Raw genomic sequence first — 24,830 nt, 5'->3', positions numbered from 1 at the left:
TAGATGGCTTTCCATGCGTGAACCTGGTCAGTGAATGTTAGCGGGCTATTTAACTATGGGCACATTATAGTAGAGTCCAGCCGTTTCCTTACTTAGTGTATCTATGTGTGCACCTTCCATCAAATAAGTGATGGTACTCAGGGTGAGAGGTGCTGGACAGCAATCAAGCACAAGAATCCTAATTGATATCCCCACCTTTCACAGGGCACAGATTCTGTTCCTGTATACTGTTAGAGATCTGCTAATACGACCTAAAGAAGGACCTCAGTTTGTGCTGGTCGACATGCCTTGATGTTAGATAACCTTAGCAGCTGAGTAATGGGGAACACATTCATAGATGGTACAGCTCAGAAACAGGCCATTCAGCCCATCCAGTCTAGCTGGTATATATACTCCATGCAAGTGTCTATCCCAGATCCTATCCTTAGTCCCATATAGTGGCTTTTGCCCTGTATCCCTCAATTTAATTCGCTCTTAACTATGTGTCCAGTCTCTTTTTTTTGAAGATGCACATGATTGCTGCCCAACAACTGAATATGGCAGTGGGGAGCAATGGACAGTGGGGAAGCATTGCATTGTCAGAGGTGTCGTCCTTCCAACGAGATGTTAAACCGAGGCCCCGTCTAACTATTCAGTGGACGTTAAAGATCCCATGGCACTATTCGAAAAGAGAAGTTTCTCTCAGTGTCCTGGCCAATAGTCTTCCAAATAAAATTGTTCATTCCCTCTTGTTGTTGTTTGTGGAACATTCCTGTGTGTCCACAAATATAGTTACTACACTGTCGTGAAGACTGTGAAGCACTTTGAGAAGTTTCAAGATGCAAAATCAATGCAAGGATTATTAAGAAGGAAGGTGATACTGCAGAGATAGAGGAAGTGTCTTTCAAGTTTGTCACAAAAGTTAAACTGGATGATGGATGATTTTCATTTGTCCATCACCCTTCTCCCTCCTAACACTGTCACCATCTCAGTCCCAAGGCAAATCCAAAATATAGCTCAGTATTCAAAAAAAACATTTTCAGCAGTTTCAAGCCTATAGGAAACCTCAAGTCTATGTAAGATGTTTTAATTGACACTCCCACAGTAGACACAGCTGGGAAGTTTGTGATAGATGTTGAGAGATGGAGTGTACTCTCACTTGAAAACAAAAATAAACTTTCCATACAATCCTACAGCACTCTAAATAAAGTTTCACTAGACTGAGCAAACCAGCGCTTAAATGCAGCCGAATTGTTTATTGGATAATGTGACAGAAGCAACTTTATACCGCTAGGAAAATTTTGAATTTGTATTTGCACTCTCTTGGAACTGTTTTTTTCTGATTTTTTCCTCCCCCCCCCCCCCTCTCAATGGATAAATGGGTAATTGCACCACATTGTCTGATAATAATAATAATCTTGCATTTGATATAGCGCCTTATCACATCTTCGAGACATCTCAAAGAGCTTCACGGAATATACTGTAAAATGAATGCACTGTATATTTTGGGGGCAAAATGCGGCAGCCAATTGCACACAGCAGTGTCCCACAAATAATTGTGGATTGAGTGACAAAATTATATATTATTTTATGGATTACTCCCGGAAATGCAATATGTCAATCGGCTAACAACCAGGTTCCTACTTACTGCTAGGTAAATAGAGACATGTCTCTATTTACCTAGCAGTTGCCCAACATTTCGCCCTGCTGGTAATCAAACTCAGATCCTCTCACTTGTGAGGAGAGTGCTCTAACCACTGAGCTACGGGGCTCCATACAGACAAGGAACATCTCAGGTTCAATCCCAAGCATGCCCCCAGTTAGCCATTCATGTTCCTAGATCAGAAACAGGGTATTTTTCAGCAACCTATTCTGGAGGTGTACATTTTTGCATATTGAGTGATAACAATGCTTCCCATGGGCCCAGTGAACATCTACTAGGGGCTAGAGAATAGCCACTTGAGCATCAATGCAAACCCCAGCATGAGTCATTGCCTTTATAATAATAATAATCCTTGCATATGATATAGCGCTTTTCACGTCTTCTAGATGTCTCAAAGCGCTTAACAGAATATACTGTAAAGTGAATTTAGGGGATGGAAGACAACTGCAACAGAAATATAGAAATCGCATAAATAATTTCTCCAATCGATCAATCGATTAATGTGCTGTGTGGTGTGCACAGACCTTAACAAGGACAGATCATCTGGATGGAGTGTCAGCAGGTTATACAACTGCAGAGGTGTCACAGAACAGTCTGATTATGTCCTCATTCAAAGTTCATATGCACAACAGGAGTCAAAGTGCAGAGAAGTCTTTAAGAAGTTTCAGGAGTCAAACTGAAATCTTCCCATCCTCACAAAAAGCAAGTTGCAATATATTGTATATTTTTAGTTCTCCTAAATAAGGTCCATGGTGTTCTACCACCAAGCCTGGATTAATGCCATTCTGAGAAATAGCAAACAAGTTAGGTCTTAATCTCTTCTCTATGAATAATAAACAAGCAAATATGCATTTATGGCACTACTATTAACTCTTTCTCTCCAAAAAACACTCTGTGGTTAAACCTCATTGCTTAAGTCTTCAAACTTCATACAGTGGTCTATCTCATTCCAATTAGTGACACAATCAATCTTTTTGTTACACGATTCCAATGGAATTCTATTCTTAACATGTAATGAAAAGATCTCCAAGAGTTAGCAAGTGACATGTGACTGAATACCCCACTTGAAGAAAGCAGAAATGTGAGGCCCATGGTATCAATCATGCCGATGGTTCATCGGACGTATGGATCTGGCTCAACAGCACTCTCCTCTGAATCAGAAGTTTAAGGGTTCAAGCCCCATATTGGGACTTTTAGCTCACAATCAGGGCTGAAAATCCAATATAATGCTGGGGGAATGCTGCATTGACAGAGGAGCTGTCCTTTGAATGAGACAATAAACCGAAGTTGTCTGCCTGTACAGATGAACACTATTTCATAATTGAAAAGTGAAAGTAGTTTCTCCCAGGGTTCTGACCAACGATGCCCCAGATAAAATCGGTCGCTCACTTCATGGCTATTCGTAGCAAATTACTGTGTGCAAATTGGCTACCATCTTCCCCAACAAATACAGTCACTAAACTTCACAGTAAATCCTGCAAAGCACTTCAAGATGTTTCAACGACATAAGGTGTTATGTCAAATGTAAGGATTATTATTGCTAATAGTATTATTATGATAATCAATCAGGAGACATCATTAAGGACCAGAATAGATACAAAGGTAAAAATGCCCCCCTGCTGTGCTGTAAGCTTTCTACAATTCTAAGTAATGCAAACACACCTGTACTCTCAACTCAAGTACAAACAGCAGTTAATGGTTGCTATTTATGAGGAGTGCAGGTGAGAAAGTATGCTGTTAGCTCAAATGGTGGAAGAGAATTATATGCATCCATGATGCTCTGCTCAATAACCTGTATCTAACAATCTTGCATCAAAATAGCCAGAGGGGCATATTCATTTAGTGTTGCAAATCTTTTGATATGCATTTATGATGGGAATTTTTATTATAAGCCAATAATGATTCATTGTATTTGCGAAATAGCTGTAGAACTTTAGAAACATCATCTGGACACTGACTAGCTATACAGTAGGTAACACACAAATATCTGTTCCGGATGACCGCTACCAATATAAACTTGCCAACTGCTCTAAAATGCATAAACGTACAATACATTGGTTCAAAAGACCAAATTAATTTCATAGCACCAGACGGTAATTGGGCCAAAGTAATTGAGATTTCCCAGATAATAATTGGCCATTATTAAGCTGGTTTCTTCATTTTTACTTTCAACAAGCTATTCATCTCATGCTGCTTTCTACCCAAACCCTATAACTTATGTAGTTGTGAAGAGCTTGGCAGGTCCTAGGCTCTCCAATTGCGTTGTTCAACAGCTGGGAAAAAGTCACCTTTTGTGTCAAGAGAGTTTTGGGCAAGGTGCTGATCCTGTGACACAGGGTGACTGCCAGGTCAGAGTGGCTGATAGGCTTTGTGCTACGAGTGATCATGCCAAGGTACTCCACCACGTGAAGGATATTTCTGACTACGAAGCGTGGGACCGAGGCTTTGCACCGGCTGAAAGCGTAGACTCAATGACCGATGCAGTCGAGATCTTTCAGCCTCTGTACCTCTAGAACATTAAGGTGGCTGACAAGGTCACATGCTGTCGGAGATAAATTCTGCCATCATGCTGAAGGCAGGTGTCCACTGAATAGCTAATGAGGAATCGCTGAGAATTGGCATAACAGCTGCTGGAAGGCGTAACCTGAAGTCCGGGTTCGAACACAAGTTCATATATCCAGGACTTGGTTTCCACCTTGATTGGTATGCGGAGAGGTAAATAGCTGCTGCTTTAGCTCTGCACCTCCAACTGTTGGAACCATGACTCAATGGGTAAAGAAGTGTGACTGTGCTATGGGCAGGAGGACAGTGGCAATGCTCTCATACATTTCATGTTAAGATGTGCTGCTCACCAGGATGTTCACAGGGAGTTCCTTGTACCTGCTCTCCATTCAGTGAGGGCTAAAACTTGTAATTGGCAGATGTCAAAGTGACTATTCTCCTCGGAAAGAGAGATGGGGGTGGGGGATGCGGTGGGGTGGAAGCAGAGTGTCTCCTTGATGCCTATGGCAATGGAATGTCAGAACCAAGTTAATAATCAGTGGCAGTCATGGTAGTCCATGTCCTGATCCAGGACTCAATAACAGATCAGGCAGCATGGCTCCATGAATTTCAGGACCTGGAGGGGCAGTCACTGGGGTCAAAGATTTTTCCTATTTGACTCCTGTTAAGCCTGCAAGCCAAAATCCCTTGGGTAGGTTGGTCCTGGCTGGACAAGCAGAGAGAATATTGCCAGACAATGCTCCCAATGGCAATCCTCACAGGTTTAGCTGAGGAAATTGCAGCAGTATCCAATCTCACTCACTATGATCCCCAAGCCTTGGCTCTCACAAATTTGCAACTAATAGTTGACATACATATGGAGAATTCTGTCTAGTTTGGTCAGACTCCCGACTGACTGAAAAAAAGTATAACTTATTCCACAGTTACCAGTCTCATTGTGTGCCTTGGAAATACTTTGTGCAACTATGCATACTGAACATACGTCACATCTCAATCAGAATACAGTTATACAGGAACATAGAAATTTATAGTACCAACAAAGACCATTGCGGACCATGTAGCTGCCTCCAAAGTAAAAGTACAAAAACTTACAGTACTCTACCTTTCTAAACCATTTAATCAATATTTTGAGGACATCATTGTTAATCATCAAAACTGTACATTTGGATCCTGGGTGTAATAGGTTGAACCCACTGTGTATTAATTTTAAAAGACCTAGGTGTCTGGATTTTCATTTTCAGACCTTTGTCTTGCTAACGCACTACTAGACCTACTTCTTTTTAAAGCGAAAAGCTGAACACTGTCTGTCTTTCTTCAGGCTTAGCAATTACCACAAAACCAACACTGAATAAGACACAGTCTAATTGTCTCAGGTAGTTTATCTGTCTTTCCTTGGCTCGGTCATTCGGTATTACTTACAACAGTAGTATTAGACCCCTCTGTTCATATTGTTCAGCAACTAAAAAGCCAGCCAAAATTCCAACAACTTCACTGCTAAGTTTGATTACTCAAACAAGTGATTGTTCGGCAGAATTTTGTTTGCCCCTCTTCAGGGTTCGCAATTGAAGGGCTTAGATAAGAAACCATTACAGAAAAAATCATATTTCACTTTAAAGGACACCATTGCAGATGTTTGTGGGAAGTTAAAAAATTGTGGAAATGGAGCATGTTTTGATTTTCTTTCCATCCAAGACTATAATAGAGTTGAGTTACAACACTCAAAGTACTCCAGATTTAATACACATGCCTACTATGCCTGCTAATAGAGGAACATAGCCAAAGTCCAACCACAAAACATGCCTGTTGTTTGAGCACTGGACTTTAGATTGGAAGATATTTGATTCAATACTACTGGGTCAATTTCGCCCCTTTCAGTATCAACAAAATAAGCACTAAATTCTAAGCGCTCCATAACGCAATATACAATTGTTTTTTGTTTGGGTGGTAAGTGCTTAATTTAAAACTTTTATACAGTGTAGAAATAGAAAATGTCTTAGAAAGAGACTGAATATTGGAGACTCAGAGAGAGAAAGACTGAGAATGTCAGAAAGAGTGGTAGAGAGAGACAGAAGAGAGTTACAGTAAGAGGACTGGCATTGCGTGGTACAGTATAAAAATAATAATTCATGCATTTGATAAGGCACCTTATAATGTCAATGAAACATCTCAAAGTTCTTCACAGGATTTACAATATGGTGTAGTGACTGTGTATTGGCAGCCAATTTGCATAATTAGCAATGTAATTCCTTTTTTTAGCAGACTGTAGTAGATTTATATTTTTCATGACGTCCAAATATTAGCACTATTTGCTTATCTGCAATGGGGTTGATTCAGTTAGTGTGGATAATCAGCTCTCAATAATTGTATTAACCAAAAAAACAACTTTTGGACTTGTTTTCTTCAGTGTTTGATGTTCCAAAAATCAAGATTTTCACTGGTTACCTATTTTTGTGCATCAGGTTCTTTCTATCTGATTTTCTCCAGCTTTTAGCATTTAGGAATTAGCGTCATCAAGCAGAGAACCAAAGGCTCATCTTACAACATGTCCAGAAGTGCCAGCCAATTGATAGCACTTTCGGCTCCCTAGGCATCGTGACACTGAGTTTATAGTCTCGGTGACACTGCAACGCAGTGCTGGAATGCTGCATTGTCGGAGATGCCGTTCTTCAGATAAGAAGATAAATCAAGGTCCCATGACTGTTCAAGTGGATGTTAACGATACCATGACTATTTGAAAAGAGAAGAGTTTCTCCTGGCAGTTAACACTAGTCTGTGCGCAAATTGGCTGTTGTACTTACCTGCAAATACAGAGTCACTGCAATTTACAGTAAATCGTGTGAAGCACTTTGAAATATCCTCCCAACGTGAAAGGCGTCTACATCAAATACAAGGACTATAATATAAAATGCAAGAATTTTTAGTACTATTCTTTTTGAAAATTGTACAATGTAGACACTAATTGTTTTACGTTTAGGAAAAGAGGCCGTTTTAAGTGTAAGTGTGTTAGCTGTACACTTGGTATAGTCATAGCACAGCCAATGCATAGTATTAGTGGTATTTTTTTCACTCCTGCAGGCACTGACTCATGCTGAGCCATGTTTCCACAGATGCCAACCACCCCTCCAGTATCTCACCCCACTGTGGCATTTTCAATTCCCACATCAACTACCCTTATGGCTTATACACATGCAATTGCTAATTTGTGTTGAATTATGGTCTGTTTGTGTTCTGCACACATAAGGAATTGGTTTGAGACTACCCAAATTCAGATCACGTAAAAACCTTTGCAGTCTGCAGACTCTGGACTGCATTTGAATGCAGGTCCTATGGGTGGAATGACGGCCTTTTAATTGTATTGTAATTTATAGGAAAAAAATGAACACAGCTCTATCCAATATTAATTAGCACTAAGCTGGCCAGTCAAATCGACTGTACAAACGTTCGTGTACAAAACCATGAATGCAAATTATAACCCCCATTAAAAGATTATAAAATTACAGTATAAGTGACACCGCACAAATGGAAAAGTAGATTATGAATAAATAATTCATGCTGTATCAAATTCAGGGGTCCCACCAAATTTGGTTCATAATTAATGGTTTCATTTCTTCACTATAGGAATTATAATTATTCCATTGGACCACAGTAGACAATGGGTTTTAGGTTGCATTAAATTGAATGTGGAAATTACTTAAGAACTTAAAAGGATATTTTATAAAAATGCCTTCACTCTTTGCTGCTGACTTGTACTTCTACAGGTGTCTTCTTCTACATTAAACAAATATTAATTCTTGAGAGATAAAGCTTTTTGACCATGAGTCCAACACAACCCTCATCCCACATGTACACAATGGACACTTCACCAGGAATTATTCTGTTGGGAGTAATAGGATTAGAAGCAATTCTGGATTATTCCCCCCTCCCTTGCCAGAGTCGCTGAAGCCAATTATAGTGCTCTTCAATTACCCTGACTGAAAATAGCTAAAATCATCACACAGGGCATTGAACCTGAAACCTCCCTGGTCTGTATGATTAATTTTCATATCCGGCAGTTGCTTTACTAAGAGAGCTAAAGGGAGCCCCAAAATGTCTATCTAATACTTCTAATATTGGTCAGTAAAATATGATCAAGTACAGGTTTTAAACCGTCTCAAATTTTAATCCTACATAAAACAGCAGTTAAATTCTTTCCACAAGTAAAAAATATAATGTTAAAAGTATGATTTCTCTGAAACTCAGGAGCAGATAACCACAGTCATTATATTGGGTCGATATTAATTGATTCGAGGATATGAAGACAGAGTCATTTCTGTGTAAGTTTGAGAATCAAATATTTGAATAAATCCAGGATGCACACAGATCAATTTTTCACAGAGACTAATGAAAAGGAATTGCAAATATGTTTTTGAATACAGAATTCTTGTATATCCAACCAGGTTCAATTAGTTCACAGAAATACAATAATATTAATCATTGCATCTGACATAGTGTCTTCGAGAAATCTCAAAGCGCTTCACAGAATATATGTAAAGTGAATTGACTGTATACTTTGTGGGTGAAACACAGCAGCCAATTGCCATTGCAGTGTCACACAGTAACCAATTTATTATTATTATTTTTTTTGAAGGGATTATTTCCCTTGGAGAAGCGATCCACCACTCGACTAACAACCAAGCGCCTGCTTACTGCTAGGTAAACAGAGGCGTGTGGAGTAGGCTTCGTCCTGCCCGAGAATCGAACCCAGGTCCTCTCGCTCGTGAAGCGAATGCTCTAACCTCGAAGATAGAGGACTCCACAAATACAGCTTTAAATGAAATGCAAATTACCTCTGAGTTGCAATGGAACAGTAGGGTCACTGGAGCCCAACAAAAATAAATTGCATTTACATCGTGCCATTCACAAGACGCTGGACAATGGGGGGGGGAGGGGGTTGGGGGGTTGCACCCGAACTGCGGGTTGGCATCAGAGAAAGGGTGAGGACAAGGGGTATGGAGGAGGGAGGTGACCAAGGAGGGCAGAGAAATCCCAAGTGAGAACAGAATGTGGAATCCTGTAGCTCAGTGGTTAGAGCGCTCGCCTCGCAAGCGAGATACCTGAGTTTGATTCCTGGCAGGGTGAAACCTTGGGCAAGTTTCCTTACTCCACACACCTGATAGTAATCCCTCAAGAAAAAAGTACAATAATAATTTGGTCACTTCAATCCATGACTGATTGTGGGACACTGCTGTGCGCAATTGGCTGCCGCGTTTCGCCCACAAATATACAATCAATTCACTTTACAGTATATTCTGTGAAGCACTTTGAGACTCGAGAAGACGTGAAGAGCGCTATATCAAATGAAAGGATTATTATTATTATTAATAGTCCCGAATGTTTCATTTCTGGTCACAGTATTATAATTTTCACTCAAAACATTCTGCATTGTTCCATGAAAAAACTGCCTGTTAGGATACAAGTCTTTATGGACATCCCTCCAAGAATCAATTCAGAATAAAAGCAAAGGAAAAGCAATATGCTGATTATTTCAGCAGATATATTAAGTATATAAAATGCCCATCTGCTCTCCTACTTTCTTTGTATAAAATCTGCAGAAACATTCTTCAAATATTTTAAAACGCATTTCTTTAATTAAAGATGAGAATACAATATTTTACATGTAAATAGCACAACCCTTAAACTGCAAACACTCTAATAATACACTATTTTTACCCTTTTGATCACTAATTCAGATCGCCTCTTAAGACCTTCCTCTTTGAATGGGCCGACATTTCCTCCCCTCCCTCCTCAGCTGAGGGTTAAGCTCTGGCACTGAGATACTACCCCATGTAAGGGTGGTGGTAGTTTTGTAATTGGATTGCTCTGTCTCCACTGGAGTGGGTTAGGAGTATTCCATGTGGTTGGTAGAGAATGTGTCCTGTCCCTGATCTTCCTTCGAGGGATTCCAGATATTTGTTGAAGTGACACTAAACATTTGACCAAACTCCCCCAAGTTTTCTCAACAACTTGCATTTATACACGACCCTCATGCAGGATAGCTCCCCAGAGCTCTTGTTCTTAAATCTTTTATTTATTTTTAAATCTACATTAAGATTTGACCAACTGATTGCATATCTATTGTTGTGAATGGTGGTGTCCACCTAAGTGGGAGATAGCTGTACTGGAAATGGGACACTTTCTCATAGGATATACTATTTTTCCTAGTATACAAGGTCTATGAAACCTTAGCTAAGGTGTTCCCAAGAATTCTAAGTTATAAGCAAGTGTGCAGCAGAGCATAACGCCTTTATTGCATGCCTGAACTCCCAATAGATTTAGACTGCCACTTAAATATTTGTCATTAAATTGATTTGCTCGATCCAGCTTGCTTGCTGATGCATCCCATTCCACCAAAATACCAAGTGGATATCACCGGCTATTGCGCAACTTGATTGACCAAGTGGAGAATGTTACACAAACCGAGAAGATAAAATTGACTCTCTAACTCTCATCAACTGAGGTGCCTATTTAGCCCAATTCTTCTGCTATCACATGCACAACATGTGGGATACTTGCAATCTTGCTAGGGTCACATAACACTTAACTATTTTTCTCTCTTTAAACCCTTCCCAGCTAAGTCTGATTCATTGCTTAAAATTTTGCTGTCTTATTACTCAATTTCTCAACCTTCCCCAATCAGAATTTAAACCCCACCTCCTAGAATTATCAATCCCACCTTGGCTACCGCATTTCACCCACGAATATACAGTCAATTCACTTTGCAATATAGTTCTGACGAAAGGTCATAGACCTGAAACGTTAACTAATTTCCTTCTCTCCAGAGAGGGAGGAACCTGCTGGTATCCCCAGCAACTTCCATTATTATTTCAGATTTCCAGCATCTGCAGGATTTTGCTGTTTTGTTTACACTTTACAATATATTCTGTGAAGCGCTTTGAGACGGCTCAATGACGTGATAAGGTTTTATATCAAATTCAAGGATTATTTTACACAACTAAATTTCACAATCCAACAGCATCTCACCAAAATTCTCAGTCATCCAATTCACTCAAGGTAATTATCCTGTTCACAACAGTGCAGCAAAGAGTGCTCTTTGAGATTTTCTTTGTTGAGTTCAATGCCAACAAAGGGTGCCAAAAGTGAAAAAGGGCCCAATTCCAGTAAAGTTGTCCCTCACTTAGGTGAGCACCACCATTCACAAAAATAGATATGCAATTAAATTGGTCAAATCTTAATGTAGATTCTTTTTCAATAAAAGCAGATTCACGGAACGATGTAACTTTATTCCTCATCAAAACAGTTTAACTTTTCATTATTCGAACTCTTCATCACAAAGGCACCAAAGTGACGCCCACAAAATATAGTCAATTCACTTCACAGTATATTCTGTGAAGCGCTTTGAGTTGTCTAGAAGACATAATAAGACGCTATATCAAATGCAAAGATTATTATTAGTGAGTGTAACATCTATTCCAAACTTGGTACTCTAGTTTGCCTTGAAGAGCCAAGTTATAGTTACAAAAAGTTAAATAGTTCACCTTTTCAATTTCTCTTCCTGATTTTCAAAACAAGCAGGTCATCATGTGCAGATCAGTTGCAGTATAGGTCACAATGGATTATTAAGTTTATCAATGTTGATCATAACTGATCAATGTAATCAAGTTTGAAATTGCATGACGTTTCTCCAGATACCCATAGATTTTACTCGCACACTTAAAAGTTTGCAACAACTAAGGCTCACTCTTTCTTCACTGGTAATTTCAGACCAAATAAATGACACAGCAAAGTCATCAACAACAAATTGCATTTATATAGCGCCTTTCACTCAGGAGGATGTCGCAAGGTGCTGGACAGTCAACGGTTTCCATCCAACCTGGGGGTTGGATTATTGAAAGTAGGGTTGAGTCACCTTATTTAATGCTTGGTAACCCTTGGATCATATTTCTTCCAGTTGGAAAATGATGCCTTTTGCTACAATAATCAACTGTAATCGACAAGATAATAATTTTGCTATAACCAAATATGTACATAGTAAATGCAAATTTCATTACATGGAACTGGTTTGCAGACTAGTTGTGACAAAAATATCTTCATTGTAGTACTGGTAGTTGATAACTAATCCACTACCTTTTTCAGCTCTTCTTTTCAATCCAAACTCTGCAAAATGGACTATCAAATGCAGCACTTCTACTTCATTTTCCTAGGAAGAAAAATAAAGTCAGGGATTATTAGTTACAGACAGATAAGAACTAGATCCAAGACACACATTAACCACAGTGACCATTGGCACTGTGGTATGTGAATCACAATTGTCCACATCATTATAAAATGTAACACAGCAAGACGCTCCCAGGAACTTTATGAATAATATTCCCTTTGTGACTATTTTCTGACTCGCATCAGTCTCCAAACACTAATCTGATATGTGTTTGGTTCACTTGACACAACCTGGATTACTGTAGTTCGTTCCAATTAGGAGCATCACCACCATCCTCTCCATGCCTCTACAAGGATGTCAAACGGATGGCCCGTGGGGTGATATTTGGCGATCTGCCCATTAGTTTCTAAAATTGCATTGATATACTGTGCTATAATTTTTCTTTAAACCAACCGTCCTCTTTTTAATATAAGACATATATTCAAACTTGTGCATTCTGCATTGCATTTGTGGCATTCCCTCCAAGTCAATGACAACTGAGTTAGTAAAATTTGCCAATCAGATGGCACACAGAACGAGTTTGCTCATGAACTACATTTAACGTAGCAGCACACAACTAGTGTTGCGTAGTACAGGGAGGTGAAGTAATATTAAAACTGTGTTTCTTTTACTCTATTAAATTTAAAATAAGTCACTTTTCCGGGGGTAGTAATTTGTTTAAAAAAAATTGGTCACACAATCCACGACTGTTTTTGGGACACTGCTGTGTGCAATTGGTTGCCGTGTTTCGCCCACAAAATATAGTTTACACTTTACAGTATATTCTGTGAAGTGCTTTGAGACGTCCCGAAGACCTGGTAAGGCGCTATATCAAATGCAAGGATTAGTATTATTATTATGACACACGGACAAAGTATTCAGTTTACTGAAAATAACAATGAAAGAAGCTATGCAGTCTCAAATCAAAACGTTTTTCTGAACGTGACAAAAATAGTGAAAGTGCTGTTGGCAGAGATTGCATGTGCTGAGAAACGGTTTTCAGATAGCAAATTTATTAAAAGGTGCGTGCTTAAAACAGATGATGCATTAAACCCTGAAAAAAAGATAACATTGTTCTAACGTCAGTTTGTCTCGTAACACGGTTGCTGAGTGAATTACCAAAATAGGAGTCAACATTAAACTGCGACTTAAAGAAAAAGCGAAGTTTTATGCATTTTCAGTCATCTTGGATGAGAGCACAAATCTCGATGACACAGTCCAGCATGCAATTTGTTTTAAGAATAACCACCCACGACTTTAATGTTGCTGTCGAAGTTTGGAAAATAAATAAATGCAGCACTAATTTTCTTACATTATTCTGCATCAACAGGCATAAAAGGTTGAGGAACTAGGACACATAATGAACATTTTCCTGCATATTTTATTGATGACTAAGAATTGTGCAGTGGGTGTAATATTTTGTACATATATTTGAGCGAATACAAATACCATCACTGTAGACCTTTTAGGTACAGTAAGTTAAGTATAACTTTTTTTTAAAATGGTGCGGCCCACCAAGTGAACAGTGTTAACTCAAATGGCCGTTGGGGCCAGATGAGTTTGATACCCCTGCTCCGCAATGGCATAAAGCGACTTGAATCCCCCTGGCTCGGCGCCGGGATCCATTACTGTAAAGCGCTCTGAGACGCCGTCCACCGTGGAGGGCGCTATATAAATCCATGCTGTTGTTGTTGTTGTTGAATAGCAGTCAAATTTTCACCTTATGCAACTTTTCATGCAATACTTTCCAAGGCCTTGCATTGATTCTTCAAATTGGAATTAGAAGGGGAAACAGACAGATCATCGCGTTACAGGACTATTATCTGAAACTATTTTGTAAAAGCAGATGAAGTTTCAAATGAATTACAACCAGCATTTATCATGATCCATGTTTTGCATGGTTAAATTGGGATTACACAGAATAATAATAATAATCCTTGCATTTGATATAGCGCTTTTCACGTCTTCTAGACGTTCCAAAGCGCTTCACAGAATATACTGCAAAGTGAATTGACTGTATATTTGTGGGCGAACGCGGCAGCCAATTGCGCACAGCAATGTCCCACAGTCGTAGATTGAAAATGACCAATTTATTATTGTTTTGTTTTTTTGGAGGGATTATTATTAGGCTGTGTGGAGTAAGGAAACTTGCCCAAGGTTTCAGCTATTCATATTCAACAAAATTGGTTTCTCAATGCATTGTAAACAATAAAACAAATTGTAGCCATACAATTTGAGGTTTCGTGAATTAATTGTTCCGTGAAACAAAAGCTAATATTAATTTTTTCATTTTTTGGGGGCGTTAAGGGTCGAATTCATTTTCCCCATCCACAAGGGTCAAAAGTGCTTGTAGGTTGGCAGCAACGATGCATTCACGCGGGAAACATTTCGTCGCACCAGGAAAGGAGAGGAATAAATAAGTAGGGTCCAGACACATTTGGACCGAATGGACAGCGGCTCGATAGCAGCGGAGCAACTCGAAAACCAGCCTGGAGACGTGCAGGAGGACCGCACACACTCCCCAAGATCCGACATTCACTTTTATTATTATTATTATTATTATTGCATTAAAACAATAATAAAATTGGTCATTTTCAATCCAGGACTGTTTGTGGGGACATTGCTGTGCGCAATCGATTGGCTGCCGCGTTTCGCCCACAAATATATACAGTCAATTCACTTTACAGTGTGTTCTGTGAAGCGCTTTGGGACGTCCTCCCGACGTGAAAAGCGCTATATCAAATGCAAGGATTATTATTATTATTATTATTATACCCCCCTCTCACCCCCTCAAAAAAACCCCAACAACAACAACACGACAGTAAAAGTTAAGCGATTCGCAGACAAGTTTAGAGCTGCTGCAGAGAGAGAGAGAGACAGACAGACACAGGACTTCCCGGCGGTTGGCGGCCGCGGGTCAAACCGTTTGGAAGTTTCCCGAAACTCTTTTCAAATCTCTCGAAAGTTCCAACAAAACATAAACGGTTGAAAAACGGCGGAGAGCGGCGCCGGAGAGGGTCAGGAGAGCGACGGCTTTCACACCCCCCAACACACCCCCCCCCCCCCCAACACACACACACACACCCCAACCCCCGAAGCCTTTCGAGTTAAAAGAGGGAGAAGACGTTACCGTGAACGTAGCGCTTCTCCACTGGCGAAGGCTTTCCGGGTACCGGGAAAAGACCAGCGCCGGGGATCACCCCCTCTACCCCCACCTCAACAACAACACAACCAACAACAATGGCGACAGGTTCGTTCTGAATTAAATCATTACAGATTAAATAGACAGTAAGTATACATATATATATACACACACACACAGACACAGGGAAACGCTCCACAACACGGTTCGGGCTGATCCCGCGGAAGAGGAAGCTGCGGCTCCCAACTCCTTCCGATTGCCAGAGCCGCACTCGGGGCAACACGGACGAGTTGGGTCCCTTCGCAAAACTTGGCGGGGGGTGGGGCGGGGGGGGTTGTTTTTTTCTCTCTCTCTCTGGATGTGTCACGCAGTTAATAACACAACCCCAAACCCACCCGCCCGTACAGTTGGAGCAGCAGCAGTTTTCTCTGCGTGCGAGTGTGTGTGTGTGTGTGCGTGAGGGGGTGGGAATGAAAATGAACAATATCATACTTTTTTTTTGAGGGGAGGGGGGGGGTCGAGCAGCGGTGAGAGGATAATGTGAATACCGCAGGTGTGCATTACCCCCCCCGCCCCAACCTGCCTCTGCTCCCCCTCCCTCTCTCCTCCCCTCCACGCCTGTTAAGGTTGAGGGGCAGCATTGACTGGGGCGGGGCGTGAGAGTGGGCGGGGCCGAGCTAGGCGTGGGCGGGGCCCGGGCGCGCGGCTCCCCGGCTCGAGCAGCTGGGGGGCGGGGGGGGGGGGGGGCCGGGTTGGATTGGGGTGATTGGCGTGCGACGCGTTGCCACGGCAGCCGCCGGGCCGGCGCCAGCTGGAGCGCTGTGTGAATGGGTGACGTCACGGGGCTGGCGCCGGCCAGTCTGGGCGCGCGCTCTGTTACGATCCCGCTGCCAATGAATCAGTTGTCAGTGAGCAAAGCGGCGCTGACCTCAGGAATGTACACAAGAGTTACTGGCTGCAAAGACAACACAGCTGGGCAGCCAGGGGGCAAGTCAGAGGGAGGAAGGGAGAGAGAGGAGGAAGGGAGGGTGGTGGGAGAGAGAGGAGGAAGGGAGGGTGGTGGGGGGGGACAACGACGACCAGGTGCCACGAATAACACTGTTCGCAAAAAACCCACCTCTTGCACCGAGCCTTGGACCACCACCCCCTACCCCCACACACCACCCCCCCCCCGCTCGCCCGAGTCCAAATCCCTGACTGTCCGGCGCCTTGGGACGTGCGCAATGGGACCGCACGTAAATCGGTGCCACTCTTGCATGGGCTCAGTCACCTGTCTGTTTAGAGACGGTATAAGAATGACTTCAATTTTTCTTTAAATTGCATTGAGCGGTTTGTTCAATCCAGATATTAGGGAACTTTTTAAAAAAGAATCTTAACAAGACCATATCATTTGTAACATACTTTTTTAATTTAGATTGCACTTCAGGTCTACAGAAGCCCATTATATCATGAGATCAAACATGATCACAGGATAGCTTGAATGAAGAAGGCCCTTCAGCCCATCCGATCTCATCCTACCAGAACACCCACCCTACCGACCCCACATCACTGCATCAAGCTGTTTTTTAAATGAGTTCAGTGTCCTCTCCTCATCTACCTTTTAGAGGGTATACTGTAACATTGATTGTTCTGTGAACCATAATATCTTGCAAATCTTATTTTACTCTAAGCAGTGTTTCCTCAATAATGTTATCTAATGTTTTCATCTATGTCTTAAATCACCTGTTCTTGCTTACTTAATCTGGCCACCAGAATTCCCATATTTATTATTCAGAACTCAGGTTAAAGGTTATGTCTCATCATGCAGTGCATGACCAAAGTTGTAAACAAGCAGTGAAATTAGATAAATCAAGCAGTAGAGCCCCGTAGCTCAGTGGTTATAGCACTCGCCTCGCAAGCGAGAGGACCTGGGTTTGATTTCTAGCAGTGCGAAACATTGGCCATGTTTCCTGACTCCATCCGCCTCTGTTTACCTAGCAGTAAGTAGGAACCCGATTGTTAGTCAACTGGCAGATTGCTTTTCCAGGGATAAATAATCCCTTAAAAAAAATCTGGTCACTTGCGCTTTGACATGTTTGGAAAATGCGATATAGCGTTATATCAAATGCAAGGTTTATTATTATAAGTACTGATTTGGTGATATTATGCCTGGCTTTTAAATGCTTGTTACATCTCTCCCCGCCTTAAAACCTAACAAAAGATATATTTCTTCAACCATTATATTTGTGTCTTCAATGTCTTTAAATCTCTAATTTCCCTGCTCGCTATCTACCACTAAATTTTTCTGGTTTTTTCTGTAATATTAAATGTCAACCTGGCTCAGTTGGTTCCACTCTCATCTCTGGAGCATTGGAAAACAGGAGGAGGCTATTCAGCCCATCAACAACAAGATTACATTTGGATAGAGGCTTTCATGTCGGGAGGACGTCCCAAGGCACTGGACAGTACACAGCATTTCAGACCCGAGCTGGGGTCAGGGGGGAGAGGGGAGGGAGGGAAGGGGGGTGGCCGATGGCATGGTCGAAGAGGAGGGTCTTGAGGCGGGACTTGAAGGAGGCTAAGAAGGGGGCGAGGCGGAGTGATTGGGGGATGGAATTCCAGAGGTTGGGGGCAGAGTGGCTGAAGGCTCTCCCGCCGATGGTGGGGCGGGTGGGTCAGGCGACGTGGAGCAGGCCAGAGCCGGCTGAGCAGAGGGAGCAGGAGGATTGGTAGAGGTTTAGGAGGTCACAGAGATAGGATGAGGTGTGACTATAAGCTTTTTGTAGGTGAGGACCAGGATTTTGAACTGGATCCTCTGAAGGATAGGGAGCCAATGGAATCGGGCGAGAATGGGGGAGATGGGGTCACGGAGTTTGGTGCGGGAGAGGACACGGGCTGCAGAGTTCTGGATTATCTGCAGCCTGTGGAGGAAGGAGTTGGGTAGGCCAACAAGCAGGGCGTTTGCATAGTCAAGCCTGGAGGTGATGAAGGCATGAATAAGAATTTTAGCGACCTGAAGGGGTGAGGTAGTGAATCAAGCCTGTTCCACCAGTTTATTAGATCAAATCAAATATTTTAATCCCAAATCTCTGCCTTTTCACAATAACCTTTAATACCTCTACTACCCATTATCTGTCTGTCTATAATAATAATATCCTTGCATTTGATATAGTGTCTTATCAAATCTTCAAGACATTTGGAGTCCTGTGGCTCAGTGGTTAGAGCACTCGCTTTGCAAGCGAGAGACCTGAGTTCAATTCCAGGCAGAGGGCGAAACCTTGGGCAAGTTTCCTTACTCCACACAGAGCCTAATAATAATCCCTCCAAAAACCAAAAACAATAATAAATTGGTCATTTTCAATCTACGACTGTTTGTGGGACATTGCTGTGCGCAATTGGCTGCCGCGTTTGCCCACAAATATACAGTCAATTCACTTTACAGTGTGTTCTGTGAAGCGCTTTGGGACGTCCTCCTGACGTGAAAAGCGCTATATCAAATGCAAGGATTATTATTATTATTATAAAGTATTTCACAGAATATACAGTAAAATTAATTGACTGTATATTTTGTGGAAGAAACAGCAGCCAATTGTGCATGGAAGTGTCCCACAAACAGTCGTGGATTGAGTAACCAAATTATTATTTTTTTTAAAAAAAATTGGTTTGAAGCGTTTATTACCCCCGGAAATGCGATCTGATAACTGACTAATAACCATGTTCGCATTTACTGCTAGGTACACAGAGGCATATGGAGTAAGAAAAGTTGCCCAAAGTTTCGCCCTGCTCAGGAATCAAACCCAGATCCTCTCACTTGCGAGGTGAGTGCTCTGACCTCTAAGCTACAGGATTCCACGATAAAAGATATCTCTCTTTTAAACATCCCTATTGATTTCATCTCTACAGATTTATTCAGCATAGCATTCACATCTGCACAATTTATAGGATGAAGAAATGCTTCCTGACAGCCTTAGTTCTGAGGAGAAGGTTGAGGATTCAAGCCTCATGTCGGGACTTTGAAGTCAAAGATTAACCCGTAGAATACTGGTAGAGCGCTGTCAGAGATGCTGGCATTCAGATAAGACATTGAACTGAGGTCTTGTCTACCTGTTCAGGTGGATGTTAAAGATCCCATGGGATTATTCAAAAAGAAAAGGGATTTTCTTCTGATGTCCTGGCAAATAATCCTACAGATAAAAAAAAATTGGCCATTCATTTCATGACTATTTGTGGGACATTGCTTTGTGCAAATAGGCTGTCACGTTCACTTAGAAGTCAGGCCCACAAGTCGGTACACTTTAGAGAAAACTCTCATGAACTTTGAGATGTTTCAGTATGGCACGGCATTATATCAAATTCAAGGATTATTATTAATACAAGATGTTGTTGCTATTGTAGATTGTGATAGGGAGGGAAAAGTGAGAGGGTAAGGAGTTTCACAGGCCTGAAGTACTGGTTCAGAATGAGTTTAGATTTCAGCAGTAACGAAAAGGAAGGTATTGGCTGCTTTTGAGTAACAAGAGATGAAAGTTTAAAGCACTGAGCATTGTCGTATTGTTAATTAGAGGGATCAGGCAAGATTGCGATAGAGAGAGGGGGACATGGAGATGAAGAAAGGATTGCCTATTGGGCCACAAACCTCTTCAGGTCTAAGAGTTGAAGAGGTTTTCAAAGAGCCCAAAGAGCCATTAAATATGCAGTATTGAATCTTGTTTGGTTTTATTTTCAATTATATCGTTACACTTGTTTCCTGCTAATGAACCTCCATTCTTATCAAGTCTAGTATTCCTGTGGCTGTCTTCAGAAAAGTTACAAAAAAGGGATTTTGGGAGTTGCCAAAACAACTGTGAATTTAAATTCTCCAGCCATAACATTAAGTCTCTAATCTTGGAAGTGATTCAGAATGTAACGGAGCAGTCACTCTTCAGCCTCTGAATTTCAAATACACTCAGCCATTTCAGCAACATTCAATCAGTATTGCTGCAGCTCTTAATTACATTCAATATTTTAATATGTGCGAGCAAGTGGAATACATGATGTACATTGATTGATAAGGTATTGAAATTATTGAATGACATCAATTCTACGAACAGATAACCAGTGACATGAAGAACTACTTCCAAATCCAGTCATTTTTTTCCAGAAGACAAAGCTTCCAAGTTGTTGATACCATATCATATAAATTGGTTGTGATTTTTAATTGTTTAAAATGTTCTTTAACAATTGTGCAATGTTAAGTCTAAGGAGACAGGCAAGCTTCTATTGTAGCATAGTCCTGGAATCTCTTGATGCAAACCTCTGGGGATAGTGTTTGGGAACACAACCCAGTGCACATATGCGAGAGCAACCAAATTAAACGGAGACAAACTTTTAAACCTTTTGTTGAAAACCAAGCAACAATAAGTATTTGTGTGCCTCCTTATTGTTTAAGAGCAGTTCTCAAGAACAAGTGGTAAAAGAAAGAGATTTACACACAACGCTGAGATATAAAGATGGGTTAGGAGAGTCGTGTCAGCCGTGAGATTTATTCCTGGTTACCAAAAGTACTGACATCTTACTAGCTCATGATAAATAAATAGATTTACTGGGGTGGGGCTGATTATATTGGCTGCACACACTAACACCTGCAGAACTGCTAAACATTATTGTGCATGCGCAATGTTTAATCTTACATGCATGCATGCAAATTAATGTCTGTTAATTGCTTATTGAGTGCTGTTCAGCCTACTGTTGGTTAAACAAAATGTTAAATAGCTCTTGAGAAAAGCTCTTGCATCTCTTGTTTTACTAGTAATTTTCCAGCTGGTAAACATAGTGTTTATTCAAACAAAACTCTGCAATAGATTTGATTGAAGCAAAATCAAATCTTCCATTTGGTGTTTTATTAAAATCCAAAGATATTTACAGACTGTTCTACAAATCAATGTTATTTATTTGTTTTGAGAAAAATATCCAGTCTGCACTTCATAAATTAATAATTGGTAAATTTAAGAATCTAACAATTGCATATCATTTTCTATCCAGTGATTTGCATTCAGCATAATACCAGAATATCAACTTCAGTGTTGAAATGCTAGTTAGTATTGTAGTTATAGAACCGTTGCAAAACATAAGTCCAAGACTAAGACATCACTTTGGTCTAATTACAACCTGTACTAAAGAGTACGGGGCTGTTACATACACTTTTGAGATCAATTTTCAGCAAACTCGCCTCAAAAGCGCAGTAAAACAGGGATATAAAAGATCGAGGCTGAGACCAGACCAATGTCGGATCCACAGAGTCGTGATTCGAGAAAATAATGCACTATAAAGGCGGACAGTAAAAGCAGAGTAAAAGAGAAAGACCGTCAATTTAGGCATTTTTAAATATATATGTATACCATTTATGTTTGGTGCATGTAATACTAAAGAATACAGAATCAGAAGGTCGCAAATTTTGTTCTCAATTTATTTCGTGCTCAGTCAGATGATCTCAATCCGGCAGCATGTGGATATTAAAATTGGATTTGATGTCCCCTTGGCGAGGAGGGATAAAAAAAATCAGTCAAGGGTTTTTTTTTGCTCCTGATGCAATCCAGTGACCCCTGCTGGAAACCGCGGGTGTGTGGATCATGAAAGGTGAGGACAGCATCAGACACAGCGACAATGTTCCCCTTGAACCCCTAATTGAATGGTACACTGAGACTGTCCAGGACATTCGCACATATATATATATATTAAAAAAAGCCACTTGTGCAAGGTATCAGAGCGCTGGATGATGCCAGTGGAATTGCATCTGAACTCGTGTCAGTGCTTTCGGGAGAGGAGAGGAGAAAAAGGGAGAGAAAGAAAATGGGCAAAAGCAGAGGTGACATCCGAACTGTGCAATGGGAGGAAATCAATGTGACATTTCAACGTGACATTGAATTCGGTATTCATACGTAGAACAGAAGAAACACAGATTGGTATCAAATATTGTTATTGATATGAAATTAATTCTGGTGCGATTTGAACACCAATCAGAGATAATGGATACTTGGACTGATTTTTAAGAGGTTTGTCAGGAAGTAATTGATTGCTTTATTTTAGACCAGAAGTGAAAAAGGAACCCAGTACCTTTTGTGGGACGACTGAAATTATTCTATTATTCTACCATGTGTTATATACTGGACCGCAGATTTCCCCCAACAACAACACCGACTGCAAATTATTTCTCAATGAAACTTGGAACAATGATATAATTATTATTAACATTTCTGATTAAACAATATCATCTATCAGTGATGCGCAGAATACTAGAAGTTAGCATCGACCTGAGAACCACTGTTGGAAAAACACACGCTATATAAATTAAACTAATTCTGCAATATAGAGTATCTATTCAGCACTATTAATGCTGCAAATAATAGGTACTGCGGAATGATTTGAAGAATTTTGTCGCATCTTAAATTCTCACCGACTGTAATAAATTGTTCTGCGTTTGCCTTTTGTGGTTTATTATCAATTGAAACCTGAGATGAGATTACTGTCTGCCCATGAATCTCAGGTATCTATTATTATGTGAATTAATATTATCATTTTGGTCTTGGTACTGTTTATGTGTGTCCACTCGCCATCACTGAATGAACGTTTCCAATAGCTAATGACACTATTCATTGGAAATGGAACACAAACATATTGCATTAACATAAACACAAGTACACACACACACACACACATTTTGTATATACAGTAGAAACACAAATATATATATATACACCAACACACGCGGACACACAAACAAAAACCGTAAAACACTTGCACATTTTTATGTACTGCCTATACAGAAAGAGTGGCACAGAACAGAGTTGAACTATCCGCCAGCCTACAGATATACTTAGCAATTACCTTTAAAAATGCTCGAGTCATTTTCATCCAAATAACATGAAGTCGGGTGACCAGCATCATATTCACACACACATACAGGGAGAGAGAGAGAGAAATTATCATTTCTGTAAAATGCAGTCTTTTTTTTTAGTTAGTCTTTTGCTGAATGTGATAACGGTGAATGAGGTAAAATCCATCTCGAAAGCGCAGTTAACTCGGGGTCTGTAGCACTGGTGTGTGAGGTCTTTCTTTATTCCGGATTACATGCAAACGTAATTGAGCACAGCGGGTTATCGCTTTCACCATTTACGCACAGGCGGCTCGGTACGGTTTTACGAGGAATAGCGGACGGGAAAAAACAATAATGTTATATATTGTGTTGCATTGTCTGCGCACCATGTGGCACAGCAAACCCGAAAGGAACAAAAACATCGCTGAAATTAACGAGGCTTTTGTTACACAGCGTTTGTGCACATGGAAGGGAAAGGGTTGGTCAATATCAGTGCTGTTCTGTGCAAAGTCCGAACGAATGATGTGCTTCTGGAGGCGAGAAATAAAACTCGGTGCTGATGTATTTTTTTGCGTTTACATTGACGGATGTAAGATCGCCAAATGTTTTAATTGGCGCTGTGGTTATGCATCGATGGCGTTACGGTCCCGAATAAGAAAGCATCGCGTACAAACGCCCGGAAATAAATAAAATAATCCAACAAGTTAAGGAACAGAAAAGAAAGCAAATCCTCCGCGACAGTGACTGAAACGAGCCAACGTCCGTCTGTCGGTCGGTCGGTCTGTCTGTCTGTCTGTCCGGTGCCTACAATTGCAGTATCATTCACCAGAAACTACACATATCCTTTGCACATTGGCAATAAATAAGGATTTAGTTTTGCAGCAATGTTGAATTCCAAGTGGGGAAATAATCTGGTCTCCCCATTTGGATTTGTTCATAGCGCACAGGCTCTGATGCTGTGTGTGGTGTGTATGTGGTGGGGGTGGGGGGTGTACGGGAATTGCCTGTGCTGTGTTTTTATTTGAAAAGGACTGTGCAAGGGTCTGAGCCACTGATGTCCCGTCCCCCCCACCCTCACACACACACACACACATACACACACTCCAGCCTTAAAGGTGTCATCCCGCAGTGAACAAGGCAAAAAGCGTCTCTCAGTGGCGGGAGGTCAGCTCGCGGTTTCCTGCGCTACAATGTGATCAATTAGCAGATTTGTAAAGAATTCCCCCCCCCCTCTCCCCTCTCCCCTCTCCCACCCCCTCCTCCCTGTTCTTTCCCCTCTGCAGCTGCAATTCCCACATCCTAGCTGACACTTGTACTTCCTGTGAGTCCAGCCCCCACCTGGACCAACCACAGTCGCTGGGGGCCGCCCGGCGAGACGAGCTGCGCCATTGGATACGACTGACATTTCCCAAAGCCCAGCAATTTGCAGCAGGCGATTCGCCATTAGCCACCGAGCTGTCAATCTGGCCCTCCACCCCCCCCCCCCCACTCCGCCCCTGCTGTTATAAATCGTGGCAAT

At 41.2% G+C, this 24,830-nt stretch overlaps 1 long non-coding RNA gene across 2 annotated transcripts in view; it reads right to left on the bottom strand.

The window, feature by feature from the left end:
* The window catches only part of LOC103184905, a 143,745-nt gene extending 128,065 nt beyond the window's left edge, over positions 1–15,680 (bottom strand). For both annotated transcript variants that reach the window (XR_488583.2, XR_488582.2), the window contains exons 1-2: positions 15,469–15,680; positions 12,269–12,341 (exon numbers count right to left, since the gene is read on the bottom strand). This is a non-coding gene — a long non-coding RNA (uncharacterized LOC103184905). The remainder of the gene's footprint in view (positions 1–12,268; positions 12,342–15,468) is intronic.
* Positions 15,681–24,830: the final 9,150 nt, after the last annotated feature.

Source organism: Callorhinchus milii, unplaced genomic scaffold (genome assembly GCF_018977255.1).
Source record: "Callorhinchus milii isolate IMCB2004 unplaced genomic scaffold, IMCB_Cmil_1.0 Scaffold2, whole genome shotgun sequence".
NCBI lineage: Eukaryota > Metazoa > Chordata > Chondrichthyes > Chimaeriformes > Callorhinchidae > Callorhinchus > Callorhinchus milii.
This window is presented reverse-complemented; position numbering and strand designations above follow the sequence as displayed.